General features: G+C 42.9%; 1 long non-coding RNA gene across 1 annotated transcript in view; it reads left to right on the top strand.

Annotated features, from left to right (window-relative positions):
- LOC143721172 (uncharacterized) overlaps window positions 1-16,151 on the top strand; it is a 158,411-nt gene extending 142,260 nt beyond the window's left edge. The window contains exon 5 of the long non-coding RNA XR_013196683.1: window positions 16,141-16,151. This is a non-coding gene — a long non-coding RNA (uncharacterized LOC143721172). The remainder of the gene's footprint in view (window positions 1-16,140) is intronic.
- The last annotated feature ends 2,589 nt before the right edge of the window (window positions 16,152-18,740 follow it).

Below are 18,740 nucleotides of genomic sequence, written 5' to 3'. Positions count from 1 at the left end.
CTCACGAGAAAATCACAGTTCCTAAAAGAAAAGACTATTACCCGCAGGGGCGCCACGGACCCTAAAATTGCATGATTGTTCCTGTGTCAGCATGCAATTGCAGAAAAGCAAACACAGAACATGCGTTATTTGCCTGTAACGATCACAAGTTACAAGAATGAACTTTTAAGTGTTTAAATTTGTACATAATGTGAGAGTTATTAGAACTCTCAAAGGGGGAAATGTAGTGTTACAAATTTATTAAAATGTTTTCATTTAGGTTCCAATACAATAGTATATAAACTGAGACAGTTTCGTATACTGAATTTCGCATTTAAGGTTATGATGATGATGATATTTGCTGTGAAATAGTTTTCCAGCAAGAGAGTCCAGCGAATCCTGTTTTTCTGTATCTGGCTCTATTCCAGCCTGATATTCCTGTTTCTCTCTATTGTAAGCAGATTACTGAAACTTTGGTAGTTTCACTGTTTGAATAGTTATGCTGATTGGATTGGAATTGGTAACACTCTCAGTATAGGGCAGGCTCCTAAACCTGTATTACTTCATTTACATTCTTTGTTCATCACAATGTTAAGCCCTGCCCCTAAAATGTTTATAAATTGCAAGGGAACGTTTATTTGAGTTAGACTTGGGTAAAGATTTTGGACTTGGTGACTACAGCATCGCAACAGCAAAGTCTTCAGTAAAGAGTAACTTCTGCATTGAAAGATATCCCAAGTCTCCTGGTTTTTGCTTCTGAGTTTTTCTACACTTAAGAAGAACAAGGTTCACAACACTCCCTCTCCCAATCTAGCATCGTAACAAGTAATGAGCAGTGAGCACCAGTGCATTGAAAAGTTATTTTTAAAATGTTGCATCAGACATGAGGCCATATATAATGCTTACTGATTGGGAATAAAGGCTACATTTAATCCACAGCATGCACATCTGACTTTAACCTGTTAACCGTTTCCAGAGCGTCGGCGCACTGAAGCGTTTTTTTTTTTATTTAGTTCAAATTTACTATCAGATTTAATGTTATACCTTGACAAACTATACATCATTAAAAAGATATAATACTCAAGATTCAGTATTTGACCACTATTGTATTCTGAGAAACTTATAGTGACAGTTATGTCTTAATTTGTGTCAGGAGTTATGAAATGGAAAAATGAGTCGATACCTTTAATATGAATTATGAGCGTCAGCTGGTCCATTCATAAAAAACACTCCAAGCTGTCGTCATGACAGCGATTCGCAAAACATTGTCCCTCAGGGCTTTAGCTCAAAAATGTGCAGACTTGGAGAAATATTGATATATTCTCATAGATTCACATCATATTTCTATAGACAGGAATAATATTTGTTGAATTTATACCCAAATGCGTCGATGTAATCATTATGATCGCTTCTTACTGAGATGTGCTGTGTTTTCAATTCATACCAATAGCCTGAGGGCGCTATATGCACAATAACAGTCCATATATGGATCACGAAGAAGACCCATAGTCATGTGACATGCCAGGACGTCACTGATACAGACAGTAGCTGACAGAGATCGCTGCAACATGCAGATAAAGATGTTTTGAAGACAATAAACATGATTGCAATGATATTTGAGTTACCTGTGTTCTTCAAGCCATGCCAGGTATTTCATAATAATAGATTATATTTATAATGCAATGCTAATCGATATAGATTTCATCATCGTGCAGAACACTATAAATAATAAATTTTCTGTCGGATTTTTTTTTTTATCTGAAGCCAAAATAGATCACAGAAGATTATTTAAAACACTCGACTTGCGTTATAAAGTAAGTTTGGAGCACAAACATGGTTTTAATCTCATAAATGGTCGTGTATTGATAGTGTGCTAAGCTAACATGCTAGCTAGCCCAGGTGCACCTGCCACCAGCAGTTATTGTTTTATGATTTTTTTCTAAATAGGAATGCTTACTGAAATGTTTCAGTGCATTTGATACCAGTTTCAAATATTTAGTGAGAACTTTGATAAAAGAAATTAGGGTTTGAAACCCTATGAATAGCCTGTGAATAGCCAGTCGTTAGTAGCTATAATGCAGACAAAAGAAATGCATATTTAGAGCCATAACCAGTCTGGAGAGGTGTAAATGTGTGCAGGGAGAGACTGACTCTGAATGGGGCTCGTTTGCACCACAAAATAATAGAGACAATAGACTGATTAGATGACTCAGAAGATGACTAAACATCAGTTTGCATTTTAGAGTCTAATCAAAATAAAGTAATTTGACATGATCTTGAAAAACATTTAACTAAATACAGAGTTTTAGACTTATCATTTTCAGATTTTAAATATAAAATGGTCACACATATGGCTTTAGCTGCAGTGCATTTCTAGATTGCTCCAGGGCCAACTTCAAATTTATTTTTATGAAGATGTTTCATGAAAGTAAATTTCTAATAACTTTACAAAACTTTGAAGCTATTTAAACATTTTTTTTTCATTATGACAATAATTATTTCTACATTTACAATAAACTACTAGGTGTCAGCTTTCAAATGAGATCATACTTGTGCTTTTAGTGCAAAGGGTTCATGAACTGTATCTGTTTAAGTTTGGGTATGCCATTTCTGGGGATTTTTCAAAAGTGGCCTTGAAGGTTAACAGGTTAAGATATAGAATAGGACAAAAACCTTCTTGAGTCTTCTTTGCATACCTTATGTCACTTTTACATGTGCCCCAGCTACATTTTTATTTTCAAACATTTGAATTACGCCTGTTTAAAATGACCCAAAGGTTCAAGCCTTTTATATACAATTCTTAGAAAAAATGGTGGATGACAACAGTTTGCAAGGTAGGAATGGTTAATAGAATGTTTAATGTGTGGCTTAGTAAAGGTGTATTTGCATGCATGTTTTAAGATATCTGTAATGGCTTTCCAATGCTGTTGTCTTTGATAATAGGAGTAAGCTGTTTAAGCTGTTTAGAACGTGTATAAAGTCCATGCAGACGGATGTAAATGCAAACTAATGTCTTTCTTTTTAACTTGTTTTGCTCCATTAAAAATGTTCACGAGTTCACATGTAAATAAAATCCGATGTAGTAATTTATGCGTATTGTGGGGGGGGGGGGGGGGGGGGGGGGTTTGGGGGGGGGGTGTAGTCTAATATGTAGTCATTGTTTATTTCCAAAGTATTTCCGACAAATCAATCACTCCTTTACGATGGGCTGCAGCTCTCTTCACGACTCAACCTCCACGGAGAGTTTTGAATGTTTTATCAGACAAGAACTACTCAAGATTTTGCTTTAGTATAATTTTGTTACATTTGTTAAACAGAAACCTCCTTTTTGACAGAGAATAGTGAGATTTTTAACCATAGAGATGGCCACTTCCTCAGAAGAGAGATGCTCTTCAGACAGTCATCTACATAAAAGTTATCATTGATGGTTTCAATTACCTCTGCTGGAAAGTCTGCTTGATTGTCCTTTGCGGTCTGTTTCAAGGCGTAACAAGCACAGCTCAGAGAAGAGACGGCTCCGAAAAGATGAACTGTCCTCTTAAATGTAATGGTTCAATCACATTAGCAGCATTAGTTCCAATCAATAAATCAACACCTACTTGATGTGTGGTATCTTGATGTTCTTGATGTATGGTTCCTTGTTCAAGTATGACCCTTTTGGATAACTCCTCCTGAGTAATGATGTTATCAGAGTCAACAGGCATCTTCTGCTGCATATATACAGCAGGAAATGCGAAGAAACGTCTCGGTTACGTATGTAACCCTCGTTCCCTGAGTAGGGAACGGAGACGTTACGTCGGATGACGACGAATGGGGGTTTCGCTTAGAACACCTATCGACTTCGAGTATTACAAAACGAGCCAATGGCGATGAAATGCCATGGGTCTGCGGAATTTGCATAGCGTATCTCCGCCCCACCGCGTGGGTATAAAGGAGGACGCCGGCAACATGCAGGTATGTCTTCGCTGAGGAGCCGAGACTGAACTCAGGCGTCTGCCCAGCGGTACAGCGGAAGTGGCAGGGAGACGTAACGTCTCCGTTCCCTACTCAGGGAACGAGGGTTACATACGTAACCGAGACGTTCCCTTTCGTAGTCACTCCGAGTTACGTCGGATGACGACGAATGGGGGTCCCCGTGAAATCACGCCACCTTCACAGCTGTCTTCCAGTGCCCTGCGAAAGTCTGATCCCCCTGTCGTGATACTGGCACAGACGAAGGAGTCCTACTTAACACAGGAATACCAAGGTACACTGGGAAGCATATCTCAGAGGAGATATGCCGCAGCATGCCTACCCGTAGGGAGGACTTAAGGTACACATATGGCCGGAGGGCTACATATGGAGGAACACTGGAGTGACCAGCCCGAGGGGTGGCAACTTTCAACTCCAGGAGGGCAAGATGGCTGCCAAGGGAAAGACACATGCTCAAGGAGGCTTACAGTGGAAATACACATGTGGGGGTTACTCAGGGAGGAACCATGCACACGGAGGCACCTAGCCGACGCCCAGGCAATAGACACTGGCGCCAGCGTCAACAGTGCAGGAGGAACTCAGGGCTTCAAAGAGGAAGGCTCACCTGAGGAATAATCGCACGTATCCAGTCCGTGGAGTGGAATGGCGAGCAAGCGAAGACACCTGAGCGGGTCCAGCACGAGAGGACACAGGCTCCACTCGGAGATTATAGAATCTGGCGAATGTGTTGGGTGTCGCCCAGCCTGCAGCTCTACAAATGTCTGCCAGCGAGGCGCCATGTGCTAGAGCCCAAGAGGAAGCCACACTCCGAGTGGAGTGGGCTGTCACACCAAGGGGGCACGGTCGGCCTTGCTGTTGGTAAGCCAAAGCAATGGCGTCCACTATCCAGTGAGACAACCTCTGCTTTGAGAGAGCCTTTCCCTTCAGTCTCCCACCATAACAGACAAAGAGCTGGTCTGAGGTCCTGAAACACTGCGTTCTGTCTACGTAAGCGCGGAGAGCGCGTACTGGACAGAGCAGTGCCAAGGCTGGGTCTGCCTCCTCCTGGGGCAGCGCTTGCAGGTCCACCACCTGGTCCCGGAAGGGAGTGGTGGGAACCTTGGGCACATATCCAGGCCGGGGTCTCAGGATCACGTGAGAGTGACCGGGCCCGAATTCCAGGCACGCTTCGTCAACGGAGAATGCGTGCAGGTCCCCTACCCTCTTGATGGAGGCCAATGCAACCAGGAGCGCTGTCTTCATAGACAGGAACTTAAGCTCAACTGGTTGCAGAGGCTCAAAGGGAGCCCTCTGCAGGGCATTTAAGACCACTGAAGGGTCCCAAGAGGGAACGAGAGGAGGGCGAGGAGGATTCAGTCTCCTCGCTCCTCTCAGGAACCTGACGATCAGGTCGTGCTTCCCCAGAGACTTACCTTGAACTGCTTCGTGATATGCGGCGATAGCGGCCACATACACCTTCAGGGTGGAGGGAGACAGCCTTCGCTCCAACCCATCTTGCAGGAAGGAAAGCACGACAGAGATCGAGCATCTCCTGGGGTCTTCTCGACGAGAAGAGCACCAGTTGACGAAGAGGTTCCACTTCAACGCATAGACATGTCTCGTGGACGATGCTCTAGCGGAAGTGATGGTAGCCGCCACCGCTGGTGGCAGGGTACTCAAACCTGCCTCGTCCCGTCCAGGAGCCACACGTGGAGCCTCCAGAGATCGGGTCGAGGGTGCCAAAGGGTGCCCCGTCTCTGAGAAAGGAGATCCTTCCTCAGAGGAATTGGCCAAGGAGGTGCTGTCGCGAGGAGTAACAGTTCGGAGAACCAGGTCCGGGTGGGCCAATACGGCGCAACCAGAATGAGCTGCTCCTCGTCCTCCTTGATCTTGCACAAGGTCTGTGCGAGAAGGCTCACTGGGGGAAACGCATATTTGCGTAGGCCCCGCGGCCAGCTGTGCGCCAGTGCATCCGTGCCGAGAGAGCCCTCGGTCAGGGAATAGAACAGGGCGCAATGGGTCGAGTCGTGAGAGGCAAACAGATCTGTGCGTCCCCGAACTGGTCCCAAATCAGCTGAACCGACTGGGGATGGAGTCTCCATTCGCCGGAGATGGGCCGAAACCGTGACAGCTCGTCGGCTGCAAAGCTCCGATCTCCCGGAATGTAGATAGCACGAAGGGACCTCAGGTGCTTCTGACCCCATAAGAGGAGGTGGCGTGCGAGTTGCGACATACGGCGGGAGCGTAGACCACCCTGACGGTTGATGTACGCTACAGTCGCGGTATTGTCTGAACGGACTAGTACGTGTTGACCCCTGAGCAACGTGAGGAAACGGTGCAGGGCAAGGCGTACTGCCAGCAACTCGAGGCAATTGACAAGCAGAAGGCGCTGGGGTCCTGTCCAGGAGCCCGCGGCAGCATGTCCGTTGCACATGGCGCCTCAGCCCGTGGAAGAGGCATCTGTGGAGACAACAACATGCCTGGAAACTCGTTCTAGGGGAACACCGGCCCGTAGAAACTGAGGTTCCACCACGGGGTGAAGGTCTGACGACAGGTCGGAGTTACTGTAACTCGGAGCGTGCCATGATGCCATGCCCACCTCGGGACTCGATCGCGAAGCCACAGCTGAAGCGGTCTCATATGAAGCAATCCGAGCGGCGTTGCCGCAGCTGCAGATGCCATATGCCCCAGGAGCCTCTGAAACAATTTCAGTGGGACCGCACTCTTGTTTAATGGCTGAGTGGAGAAGGCGACCAAGTCCATGCCGAGAAAAGAGCTCCCCTGCACGGGGCAAAGTTACTCCTTTCCCAGTTGACCCGAAGGCCCAGACGACCTAGGTGCCGGAGCACTGGGTCCCTGTATTCACAAACCTGGTCTCAGGAGTGAGCTTAAGACAGCCAGTCACCGAGATAGTTCAGGATGCGAACCCCGTGTTCCCATTGAGGAACAAGGGCTGCCTCAACAACCTTGTGAAGGCGCGAGGAGACAGGGCTAGCCCGAATGGGAGAACAGCGTACTGACATGCGCGCGCCCTGACATCAGAACGTAGGTACGGTCTGAGTCGAAGGAGAACGGAGACGTAAGAGTAGGCGTCCTTCAGGTCGATCGCTGCAAACCAATCCTGTGGCCGCACACATCCAGAAATGCGTTTGGCCAGGAGCATCTTGAACGGCAGCCTGAGAAGGGAGCGGTTCAGATGCATAGGTCCAGGATTGGCCGTAACCCACCAGACTTCTCCGGGACAATGAGGTAGGGACTGTTAACCCGGACCTCATCTCGGCTGGAGGGACAGTCTCAATCGCACCCTTCGCCAGTAGGGAGCAACCTCCGCTCTCATGATAGGGGCATAGCCACCGACGAAAGTGGAGCGGACTCCCGTGAAGCCGGGAGGAGACCGTGCGAACTGAATCGCAAAGCCGAGCCGATGGTTTGCACGACCCAGCGGAACAGATAGGGAGCTCTAGTGCAGGCTCCCAACTGTGCCAGCGGAGTGAAGAACCACAGACGTCCCCCCGGTGGTGCAGCGAAGCGGAAATGACCAGCCCAGACGAGGGCGGCATAGCGGCCCGGTGTGGGGGCAAGGTCATAACCGCACCCTGACAGAGGAGGCCAGGGAAGGACCAGCGTTCCACGGGGGCCTGCTCTGTCAGGGGTCTGGCGACAGAGGGGGACAGGGGCGAAACGGTCCGTGGACGGCACGCCGTGTCAACCACCTCTGGGGCAGAGGGGGAAGAGGAGAGCACGGCTTGTGGGCGGCGCTCTGTGTCGTCCGAGAACTCTGTATGCTCAGAGAGGAGAGAGTCAGTTCTTCCTGAATAAGGATTCTTCCCCAGCCCTCCACCGGGGAAAGGAGTGGCCCTGCTACCAACTCCTGGACAGAACTGAGTCTCATCTCTGAGCAGCCCATCTCAAAAGTGCCGCTTAACCCGGCGTTTAGCGGGGTGCGGGGCTGGAGAGGGCTGTGGCATCCCCCTACGGTCTTCCAGAGCCAGGCCCGGGTGAACGAGCGGGGTTGGAACCGTGGGAGGGAGCCTTCGGCGGTGGGCAGACTGAGGGATCTGAGCGGACGGCGGGGCCGTCGGGCAGAATAACCTCAATCTGCTCACGGGCGGTTGAGAACTGTGGGCAGAAGCACTCAACCGCACCGCCGAAGAGGCCGACCTGGGAGATGGGGGTGTCGAGCAGACGGGTCCGCCCGACATCTTGCACATCAGACCGGTCAGCCCCAAACTGGTGAACATCACCCTGACTCCGAGAGCGTACGGCCACTTTCGTCGCTCGGAGAGCAAGGTCAGTGGCGGCGCGCAGCTCACTGAAGAGCCTCGGGTCAGTCCCGCCCTCCTGCATGTCCATGAGCGTCTGGGTCAGGTAGACCAGCAGAACGGTCACGGGATGCAGTGAGGCAGCTGCCTGTCCTGTGGCACTATAGGATTTCGCCACAGATACTGTGACGAAAAGAACTACAGGCTTGGACGGGTGCTTAGGATTGCGCCGGGAAGCACTCTGAGGACACAGTAGCATGGCAACAGAGCGTTCAACCGGGGGAACCCCAGTGTACCCATGGGCAGCGGCCCCTGAGGGGAGGAAAGGCGGATGAGACCAACGAGAGGACCCGTGAACTCATCATGCACGTCCGGGAGGAAAGATATTGGGGTTTGCCGTGGACGCGTCGGCGGCCTCACCCAAAAACCAATCGTCCCGGGAAAGCATGGCCATCATCCCCGGATCAGACTCAGGCACAGCCGTATGCACACCAAAGGGTGGCAGCTGTGAAGAGTCGTCATTTCCAGAAGAATCAAGCCCACCTAGTGATGCTGCTACAGACACAGCATCATCCTCTGTAGCTTCAAATGAAAACACACGGGCCACCCGAGGGTAGACTCGTGGAATCATCAGTTCGCTAGCGGGCACCGTCATTAAAGAGGGGGGGCTGGGGCGTGGACACAGAGTCGGCGCCTTGTTCCAGACCAACACCCTCAGGTCACCCTGTCCACCAGCCGAAGATCGGGTAGTGGATGAGGGGACTCTCACTCTTGCGAGTTCACCGAGTCTCGACCTATATATGACGCGATGATCACGTTCCCAGAGAGAACATGAGTCATCCACGAGCGCTGTTCAAGCATGATCAAAGCCCAAACACACTAGACAGCGCTCGTGCCCATCAGAGTCCGATACCAGTCCGCTGCAACCAGAAATGCACGGGCGAGCCGTCTTTAAAAAGACGTGCCGCGTGCGAGCTCTTTTATGAGAGGAGAAAAAAACTCCGCGATGTTGAAGCGCACAGGGAGACACACACACACTGGCAGATCACTGCACAGATCAGCAGGCACTGTGAGCTCGCTGCAGATCGCCGTCACACCAACACCGGAGAGAGAAGCTCGTCTCATAGAGCGAAGTCAGAGATGATTGTGGAGTGAAGAAATATTCTTGGCTCCGAAGCGAAAACATACCTGCATGTTGCCGGCGTCCTCCTTTATACCCACGCGGTGGGGCGGAGATACGCTATGCAAATTCCGCAGACCCATGGCATTTCATCGCCATTGGCTCGTTTTGTAATACTCGAAGTCGATAGGTGTTCTAAGCGAAACCCCCATTCGTCGTCATCCGACGTAACTCGGAGTGACTACGAAAGGGAACGGTTGGTATCTATTTCAATGATTTCCAGTCCATAAATAACGTTACAGGACACAGATTTTTCCTGACCCATGGTACGAAGAAGAATGTTGACCCTCTTTCCGCTCAGATTCAGCTCTTTCATTAGATGTTCAGAACAAAAAGTCGCCGAGCTTCCAGGGTCCAGAAAACCTTGTTACCTTTAATTGCTTTCACTTGAACTGCTATGATTGGCATTAAACTCCCCTCTTTACCGGCCCCTGACCACAAGTTTGAGCAGACACTACTTTACACCTTTTCTCTTTCCCTTTCACAGTTACCTCTTTGCGATATATATTTGCAGGATAGTTGGATGTGCTTCTTCACAAACATCACAAATCAAACGATTGTCACATTTCTTAATCAAATGTCCTGTCTTTAGACAACCAAAACAAATACCCTTGGCTTTCAGGAATTCAATCTTGTCTCATGGATGTTGATTTGCACAGAACAAACAGTTTCCAGTAGACTTAGATACCGAGCAGTATCCTTGCTGTGATGACACAGCATGTCAGTCTTCTTAGATGGAACTGAAACAGCAACATTAGTGGCAAAACTATTCCCTCTAAATGTCTTGTGCACTAGGATTTTGAATTTACCGGTGCCCTGTTTGTCCTGGATATCTCCAAACACAGGATCAGATGCTACCTTAACCATCTCAGACGCACACCATCTCAGAACGAGGAGAGAAACCAGCGTACATTTCACTGAAGTCTATGCAAGCATATTGATCAATGTTTGAAATACGACTGCAAATTCAGTTCACATTCATGTTTCCTAATTTTGCATGCATAAAATATGACAATTCAAATGCTTCAAAATATAATGCATATTCCAAAGATGCTGCTCTTAGATAGGCTACTGATTAACACGTCTTAGGCTAAATCATCAATTGAAATTATTCATGATTATATCAAACAAAAGGTGCATCATGTACAAGCAGTAAGTGCATATTATTTGAATACTATTATAAAGATATAATATAATTAATATATATTATGAAATTATATTTATAATATTACACATCTCCTGCCATGCATTGTAGATACGCAGACCGAAGCTAACTGCATTTTTAATGTATCTTCCAAAAACATGGATGACAGCAACAGAAACTTTTCCATAAAGAGGTGATTTTCTGCTAGAAATTGAATTCCACGGGGCATTTTTTTAAACCTTATCAAATAGATGAATCAACATGTATGTCAAATTCTTAATTTTAATCGATCAATTCAGTTAGAATAATAAGGCACTACTATAGTGCTGTTACCAGTAAAATAAAATCCGTTTCAACAAAATCCATCTTCGCACTGCAGATGTGGGACGTGCAGAAGCAGACTCTGAAGGCATTAGATATTATTTACAGTGTCACTGGGCTCACTGTTTTCATTGATCCAGCTATCCAGCCGCTAAACACTTCCACAGTAAAATCCACGAAGATGTAATTTATGAAGTTTAATCATGAAAAGTGTAAAAAGATATTGCATTTCAAAGGGCTCAAAAATAAGTATCAAAATAAAAATCCTTGTTTAAACAGAAGTTTAAAGTCCAGCACATACAGAGACTATTAATACAGAGGAACCATGGATGCATTTACAATGCAATTACAATTGCATAAATAATGTTATGAGATTAATGTTTTAAATATAACATTTTGAATATAGAACTATGAAATGATGGAAACGATGAAATAATACTTTTAAATATGAAACTAAAATAGCCAGTAGATGGCGTCAAGTCACTGTCTTAATGAGTAAGCTTAAGCAATAGTTCATTCACCGGTTCATGATTCATGTTCGGTTTACTTATAGTTTAGTCATAGCCACAAGATAATAATTTGTTGGAACGTCATATTAAAGGAGAACTCCGGGCAATTTTTAAGTTAATCTTGATCGTTAGACCTTTGGGAGTACTGACTATAGAAAAAAAAACGAACCAGATTGGTGTTTGCTACTCGGAGCTGCGACCGCGAATGCCCAGAGCTCCCACCCAGCTAAAACGGCAGCTATGGGGGCATAGACATAAAGATTGTTGCTATGAAGCACATTTTGTTTGATATAATCCTGAATAATTCTATCAACAATCTTTTAAACAGAAATAACATCTCTAACGTCCCTCCTTCTGTTCAATTATGCAACAAGTTTCTTGTGTTTTTTGGCAATAAGATCGAGGGGATAAGAGATCAGATTACCATTACTAATACAACTGTTACCCCAAAATTAAGCATCATGGAATTTTCTGGTATTTGTCTTTCAGAATTCTCCATGTTAGATTCTCAATCCCTGTGTAATGTGGTTTTAAAAATGAAGGCTACCACTACAAGCGTTGATCCCATACCAGCTGGGTTGTTTCAGTCATGCTTTTCTCTTTTGTGTCCAGCTGTATTGAGTATTATTAATGACTCTCTGTTTTACGGTGTTATGCCATCTACACTTAAAATTGCTGCTGTAACCCCTGTTCCAAAAACAAATAGCTGTGACTTTGAGAATCTGGGAAATTTTCGTCCCATCTCTAGTCTCCCTTTTATTGCTAAAATCTTAGAACGTATAGTTTCTTCACAATTGCTTTCTCATTTGTCTGTAAATAACCTCTTCGAGTCTCTTCAATCCGGCTTTCGTAAAATGCATAGCACTGAGACAGCTTTAGTCAAAGTCACAAATGACTTATTGATGGCTTCCGATGTTGGATGCTTATCAATACTGATTCTGCTTGATCTCAGCGCTGCTTTTGATACTATTGATCATAGCATCTTACTCTCGCGGTTAGAGTCTGTCTTTGGTGTATCTGACACTGCTTTGAGTTGGTTTAAGTCTTATTTCTCTGATCGCAAACAATTCGTTGTGTTAGGTGACTGCAGATCTGAGGTTGGCATGGTAAAATTTGGTGTTCCCCACGGCTCAATTTTGGGTCCCTTACTTTTCACTCTTTATATTTTTCCTCTTGGCCAGCTTTTGAGGTCTCGATCTTGATTTTCATTTTTATGACACTCCGCATATGTTCACTCAAAATCTGATGTAAATGTGGCAGTATCACATCTTTCTAACTGTATTACAGTTATTAAAAAAGGGATGTCTGCAAACTTTTTATGTTTAAATAGTGACTGGACTGAGGTGATGCTTATTGGTTCGCCTCACCATTTACGCAGAGTGCAACCTGTAGCGATACATGTGGATGGCTCGGTAATTCAGTTCCAATCTAAATTAAAAAATTTGGGAGTAATTTTCGATCCTAATCTTACATTCGATCTCCACGTACGTAATACTGTCAAAGTTTCCTTTTTTTCATCTTAGAAATATATCCAGATTACGGCCCATGCTGTCTTTTCCTGTAGCAGAAAAATTAATTAACACTCTGGTTTTCTCTAGAATTGACTATTGCAATGCCTTGTTAGCAGGAGCATCAAAATCTATTCTGAACAAACTTCAGTGGGTACAAAACTCTGCCACACGTATTCTGACCAGGACAAGACAAAGGGATCATATAACACCTATTTTAGATACCTTGCATTGGTTACCTGTTAAATTCCGTGTTGACTTTAAAATTCTTATGTTGACGTATAAGGCATTGAATGGACTCGCTCCTCAATATCTCGCCGAGCTTTTAATGCCCTACATTCCAACACGTAATCTTCGCTCGGCTGGTGCCGGTCTCTAAGTTGTCCCGGTAACGAACAAAAAAACAATGGGTGATAGGGCGTTCTCTTCAGTTGCCCCAAAGTTATGGAACTCCTTGCCTTCTGAAATAAGATTTGCTCCATCTTTGAAAAGGTTTAAATCATCCCTTAAAACTCATTATTTTACGGAAGCATTTGGAGAAAGGTGATATTGGTGGTTGTTAATGAGAAGTATCTTATGGTATTCTCTGGTTTTAATTTTAATTGCCAAATACTCTGTTTGTATTATTGCCTCTTTTATGTGTTTTCTTAATTCTGCTTGTGTAAAGCGCTCTGAGAATTAACTTTTAAAAGCGCTATATAAAATAAAGTTATTATTATTATTTTTATAATTCCAAATGATGATTTAGCCTAAGACGTGTAAATCAGTAGGCTATCTAAGAGCAGCATCTTTGGAATATGTGTTATATTTTTAAAGGGGTGATGAACTGAGAAATCAAATTTTCCTTTTGACATACAAGAGGTCTTCATACTAAATATCCTGTAAGTTTCAGAACTGAAAACTTCCTTGTTAGTCCAATAAAAGTTTTTATTGACACCAGGCTCAGCGAACGACAGGTTTTTCAAAGTGGGGATCTATGACGTCAAAGAGGATAAAACCCCTCCTCTGCAAAAGAAGATCAACGCCTACTTCAACACGGCCTGTTTAGCCCCGCCCACCGACTTGCGCATTACATGCTATTGGCCTACGACAAGGTAATTTTGCTAAACTGGATCGAGCTACCAAGCAATAAACATTTACAAAATATTGTGCAGTACCTGGTTGTGGAAGAAGACAGTTGCTGCATAAGCTTCCTTCGGATTCCAATATTAGGAATGCGTGGTTAAAATTTATTAAATCAACAGAAAATCACAATTTCGAACACAGGCTCTGCAAACAGACTTTTACGGACCTGCCAGCAACGCCACAAACATGTACCTGTTTAATTTAATGCCTGATCTGTGAGCAGTGATTTCAGATGTATAATTATTCAAGTTCAGTATTATCTTTCTCTCAAAATCATTCAATACTGTTTATGCATCAGTGACTAAAAGATCAACTTCACATCGTTTCTCTTAAGATGAAATAATATTAAAACTGTGATTGAGTTATAGAAAGAAAGCGACCAAAGAACGCTCCCTTTCCAATCGCCAAACTGTCAGTCAATCAATTACACAGCGCGCAAATCTAGTTATGAAATCAATAGCCAGGTTTCCATCCAAGGGTTTTTTGCGAATAAAGGTTTAGCGCATCAAAATGTTTACCGATATAGCTGATGGAAATGCCAATTATCGATATTTTTTTGCAAATGTCGACACAATCCTTTTCCGTTTAACTTTAGCGCATAAATTCTATGTCGATACTTTAATTGTCGCGAAAAACTAGTTTGGAAACACTTTTTGTCGAGAAAAGGGGCTTTAACGCAAATAAATGTGGTGTCACATGATATTTTCATCACGTGCAAGATGCAGTCGTCACAACAAAAACCATGGCCGGTTGTTTTACTAACCCCGAAAGTTTCGCCCATCACTCTATACTCGGCGCAGGTTGCCAGCTTGTACAGGGCAATGGCAATCCGCTTTAGTGTCGAAACCGTTGGTCGGTGGCAGTGGCGTAACTTTGCTTTGAAAAGTGGTGGACACCGCACAACTCGTTTTGCTATTTGTTTATTTAATAATCGACTTTACTTGGGGACTCTTTCGTTTTGAATTGTTCTGTTTACAAGTAGAAATTTCAAGCTTTCTATATATTTCTCAGGTCTGTGCAAGTAGGCCTACATTATACGCTGAGTTTCGGTTCATTTATGGGACGAGAGTCCAGTTCACGCGCCAGCGCCTCCGTGATATTTTATTTAACCTTTATTTAACCAGTAGAGTCAGCAGTAGTACAAACACATAGGTACATACAAATAACACAGAAGACTAAAGCTAACATTTCATATAAGCATTTAAAATAATGTTTACAGTCTAAGAGCATTGATCCTACATTAAGGCATCTGCCTCTAAGTCTTTCATTTTGGATTTAAAAGCATTTAGCGAGATTAACTCAATGAGTTTCAAGTCCTTTTGCAAAGTAGCCTATTTCATGCTGAAGGTGAAGAATACAGAAATGCCTTCTTTCCCATTTCCGTACGGGCCTTGATGATCTCTTTTCTACTATATTTACTTATTTATTGCAATTGGTTGATGAAACATTGATTAAAATTAAGATACAATTAATAAAAAACGAAATTCACTTTAAAGAAAGGCTTTGTGCTTTCTGTTTGAGGTCTCTTTGAAAGTTTTAAAGTCGCTTTCAGAGGGGTCATGTCCGTAACAGAGAACTGTCACGTCCGTAACATTGTTTTTTTCCTCATAAATGCGAACACGAAAAATTACATAAAAATAATATTTTATGTTCTATGGAGGCTGACCATTCTTCATCGGGTTAGTATTAGGCTACTTTTGTTTTGCGCAGTATAATTCATAGAATTACAAAAAAATATTTTGCCACCTAAAAGTTAAAGATTTTTTGTGTCATGTGTAACCTGAACCCGATGATAAGTTCACTACATCAAATTCACTAATGGACCAGTGGCTCAGAAGATTTAGATTCGCTCGAGGAGATAGATGCAGCAGCAGTGAACACTCAGACCAACAGGTAAGTTAACAAATTGTAATTTTAAGTAGACCAATATAACAAAAGATTTAATGCATGAAAATTTAAATGAATTCAGAATTATTAATTTTATCCCTTCCTTTTTTTTTTAGAATTAATTCTTTGTTCAAATTCCTAGTTTCACAAACCACTAAGAACAATTAGTGAAATCAATTTCTCGTTAACCCTCTAATTCACTTTTCTTTTCTTCACGGTAAATCTTCACCATCGGATTTCACCCAGATTCAATTGAAAATATAGCTGCGAGCAGCGATTAAGGGCCCAAGCCGGTGGCACCGCAACCCCGGTGCCTTTAGTTACCTAAACTATATATATATATATATATATATAAAAATATATATATATAAACAAGCCGGTGGCACCGCCACCCCGGTGCCTTTGGGGTTACTGTGCATGACGGGCAATAACGTAACCCCGCTTTGACCTTTGAGAAGATGTGTGCTGTAGAGCTTGCATTGGTGTGGGCTCTGCAAAAGTGTGCATTGAGGGCACATATCAACCACAAAGTATGCGTGAGCAACCTTCTGAAACCTAAAATGAAAAATGAGACACCCTACGGTCTCATGGACTTAATGGACACATGAAATAAGTACACAAGTTTGAAAGTTATATGAAGTGTGCCAAGACAGAATATTTGCCTGATCTGATTAGAAAAATAGTTTGTGTGTGTGTGTGTGAGGCGTGATTGAACAATGTAGACATAAAAACATACTCTGTCCTTTTGTTCATACAGGACATTATTCAAACTGCAAAGTGTTTACTTATATTTGTGTACAATCGCAATAAAACACAACATTGTGCTTTTGTCAAACTGTACTGCTAAACTACAACTGTCACCCAACCAAAATCTCTTACACACACACACACACACACACACACACACACACACACACACACACACACACACACACACACACACACAGTTTAAAAGCAAAAAAATCTTTTGGACATTCATCATATTGCTTTGGTTTTCATTTCTTGTCCTCGAACAGAGCCCTAATCTGTTTATTTTTTCAGTTACACATTCTACATTGATTAAAAAAGAAAAATCAAATGTGTTTTTATTTTATACATAAATAAATAATCTATCATTCAGATGAGAATAAAGTTAGTGTTAGTTCAAATTTTAAGGAAAACAAATATATGATCTGAAATATAGCACATTCATTTAAAATTCATTCAGGTTCAATTACCAAACATACAAATCTCAATGTAATTTAAAGCAAACAATACATTTAAAATATATGGGTTGTATGCTATTTTTTTTATATAAAAAGATATATATCCAAAAAGACAAGGCCTAAACTTTAACAAGGGTTAAACAATCACTGTAACAGACACAATCACACACACACACACACACACACACACACACACACACACACACACACACACACACACACACACACACACACACACACACACACACACACACACACACACGTCAAATCACTTACATTTTAGATGCAATATTGACTTTTTTTCTGTTTCAGCAGCGAAAATAGTTAAACAAAGATCACAGCAGAACCATCGAGGATCTCACAGCAACGCGTTCTCATTACTGAATGATTCAGCATTTTGTACGAATCGGTTGACTCAAAGATTCAACGACCAATCCATAATCTGTCTCATTCATGAATGACTCAGCCGTTCGAACGAATCGTTTGAACGAATGAATCAATGACTCGCTCATTAAGACGGTCGCCTGGCGACACCTAATGACGGTTTAGTGATATGTTTAAAAGTATCATTCTTTCCAACGATTGTTAATTAACTCATATTTGAAACATAAGCTATATATATATATATATATATATATATATATATATATATATATATATATATATATATATATATATATATATATATACACACACATGTATACACAAAAATAAAATAAAAACACATTTGAAGCGTGTTTGCTTACTAAATTGTGAGCTGAACGAAAGTTGCAGCAAAGATCAGCAACAGGAGTCAAAATTCATTAATCACGAGAGTGAAGAGCTGACTGAAAAAAATGATGACGGAATATTTTGTGTAAAAGCGCCTATTTAAGCGAATCTGTCATTTACTCATTTGTTGTTGTTTTTTACCTGAAAACCGGAAACAATCGGCCCCCGATATGGTGCTAATTTTAAAGTGACACCAAAAAGTATGCGGCTGCACTGGCATTCATAACGGTGCGCGTCCATGGCGACGAGCGAGCAGAACAGAGCGAACGTTTTTTCATTTCTACTTCCATAGAAATTCATTCGAGCGCACTGCGAGCGCCACCACTATAAATGTCCGTGCGGACGTCCTTATACTTTACTTTCACTTTTATATTAGCGATTTAAAAGGCCTCGCTGGTGTCTAACGTCGATTAACCGGTGGGAAACGATCCTCACAGCCACATACCTAATATATTTATATTTAATTACAATAGCCATACCTGATAAAAAAGTTTTATGTACTGAGTTGATATCATTTTGGACACAAGAGGGCAGTATAGCCCTTTGTATTACTTGATGTATTTATTTTTTAACTGAATAGCTCATTCTGGCTGTTTTTAAACTTGTACATTATTCTTAAATTGAAAACAAGAATAAAATGGGTTTAGTTCTGATATTTGTGTAATTTTATCTAGAAATAAATGGTGTATAATAATTTTTTTAGAAGATATGAGGCTTTTAGTGTTTACTTTTTTGACATGACTTTAATCCCTCGCCATAGCAAAACAATTTGAGATATTCAATAGCCATTCACAATTTAGCTTCTTTAATGTATTTTTATCATGTTGAAAAAGTTTGGTGGGAATTGAATAAACCACTTAAGAGGAGTGGGTAAAAAATCAGAGGCTGATTTTGCCAA

The sequence above is a fragment of the Siphateles boraxobius genome, unplaced genomic scaffold, assembly GCF_051911475.1.
Source record: "Siphateles boraxobius isolate OS27281-9 unplaced genomic scaffold, OSU_SipBor_1 65, whole genome shotgun sequence".
NCBI classification, from domain to species: Eukaryota; Metazoa; Chordata; class Actinopteri; order Cypriniformes; family Leuciscidae; genus Siphateles; species Siphateles boraxobius.
Note: the sequence above shows the minus strand (reverse complement) of the source record. Positions and strands in the feature narration are given on the sequence as shown.